Genomic DNA, 2,002 nt, shown 5'->3' with positions numbered 1-2,002 from the left:
GTGTGTGTGTGTGTGTGTGTGTGTGTGCGTGTAACTGAATAAATAAATAAATAAATAAACAAATAAATAAATAAATATATTTATATGTATATAATTATTTCCATCTTATAAATATCATCACATACTTGCGTTCGTGATCGTCGCTATAGCAACAATAACGCCTACGGTTACTAGGAGAATCGTCATCGGTTGCATGTTCTGTAGTGGCTGATTCCTTCAAAAAACTGCAGAGCACCTAGTAGATTGAGAATGTGAGAGAGACAGAGAGGGAGTCACTGCGGTTCGATGGAGCTACGCAAGGTTCATTGACTTGTCACCAATGTGCTGCAAGCAATATATACCGTGTACCTTTTAAAGTAATTCTTCCTATAATTGTTCCCCTATATGCAGTAGACCAGTGTGTTAATTACCACCATTTTTCGACGCATACAAGTGGCCTGCAATAAGTAAGCCACCATACTGGTATAGGTTCTACATTGGTTTACTCGACATGCTGGTACATTTATTACTAAGATGTCGGGGAAAAACTGAGAGAATAAACGCTAGTACGTTTCCGTAGCATTCGCTATCGTACGCATGACACGGCGTTATTAACTAATATTAGTTAATATATATTTATTCATTCATGAATTATCTTATATTTCTGTATGGATCACTGAAATGTACTTCTGATCCGGGACAGAGTGCTCCTGAAATATAACATTCATTCATAACAAATCAGATGTCACGATGCGCAACGTATATACACACAATTTCATATTTCTGACTTTTAGCACAGGAATCAGCATGGTCCGCAGAATCCGGAACCATAACAAAGCCAGACTGCTTATGATATCGCAGATTACTTTATGCAAATACATTCAGAACTAATTAAACTCGCTGTGCCATTGCAACACATGACCAACTGAAGGGCGACTGACCCTTCGAATTCAAATTAACTTGTGTGTACATAACGTACACACACACACACACACACACACACACACACACACACACACACACACACACACACACACACACACACACACACACACACACACACACACACACACACACACACACACATATATATATATACGTACACCAGCTGCTGTGAACACCGTGATGCGACAATATAATATCAGTTGCGTAGTTCTCAGCATTATATGAGACGTCCGCCTGGATTTCTCTCACGATAACTGAATTAAATTATGCATGCATATATAAGGACAAATACTGAGTATGCTGCGGCTACGCAAACGTGTTACCACTAGAAGAGAGCTAGAGAGGAGATTGTGTGAACACGCGCGCGATCGGGAAGTGCGTGATGACATCACGGTGATGTTGCCTGTGATAGTGCAATCTGCACACTGAAAGCGTACCGAAGGTGTACTTGAGCAGTAAAGGAACGGCGCCCAGACAACGGCAGGGTACGAGAGAGATGCTCTATAGAAACTAAACAACGACGAGCAATGTAGACGAGTTCGATTCGTTAAATCGCAATCGCTCGAAAGGTTTTTTTGCGACGCAGTGAAGAGATGAAACACGCGAAACTACGAGTAGGAAATGTGGCGGCGACGCTCGTGACTGTGCTAGCAGCGATAGAGGCCGTCACAGCCCTGCCATTAGTGAGAAGCTACGGCGGACACGTGACCGGCGAGAGAGACAGACGTAGCGATGACGGTAAGAGCTAGCGCACGTAGCCCCGCCTACATAAAGCAGCTCCAAACAGTATAGACCTCCCATAAGGCAGCTCAAACAGTAGACCCCCCCATAAAGCATCTATAAACAGTATACCACCCCCCCATAAAGCATCTCCAAACAGTAGACACCCTATAAAGCATCTCCAAACAGTAGACCCCCCATAAATCAGCTCCAAACAGTAGAATCCCCCTCCCCATAGAGCAGCTCCAAACAGTAGACCCCCCATAAAGCATCTATAAAAAGTAGACCCCCCCATAAAGCATCTATAAACCGTAGACCCCCCCATAAAGCATCTCCAAACAGTAGACCACCCATAAAG

The 2,002-nt window shown here is 43.3% G+C and overlaps 1 long non-coding RNA gene across 1 annotated transcript; it reads right to left on the bottom strand.

Annotated features, from left to right (window-relative positions):
- Positions 1-131: 131 nt before the first annotated feature.
- Positions 132-1,604, bottom strand: LOC106804813. The gene is made up of 3 exons (XR_001393367.1): positions 1,362-1,604; positions 1,083-1,178; positions 132-235 (listed from the first exon to the last, which is right to left on the bottom strand). It is a non-coding gene; the product is annotated as an uncharacterized LOC106804813 (long non-coding RNA).
- Positions 1,605-2,002: the final 398 nt, after the last annotated feature.

The sequence above is a fragment of the Priapulus caudatus genome, unplaced genomic scaffold (assembly GCF_000485595.1).
Source record: "Priapulus caudatus unplaced genomic scaffold, Priapulus_caudatus-5.0.1 Scaffold88, whole genome shotgun sequence".
In the NCBI taxonomy this organism is placed as follows: Eukaryota; Metazoa; Priapulida; class Priapulimorpha; order Priapulimorphida; family Priapulidae; genus Priapulus; species Priapulus caudatus.
The sequence above is the reverse complement of the archived record's forward strand: the minus strand, read 5'-3'. Positions and strand labels throughout refer to the sequence as shown.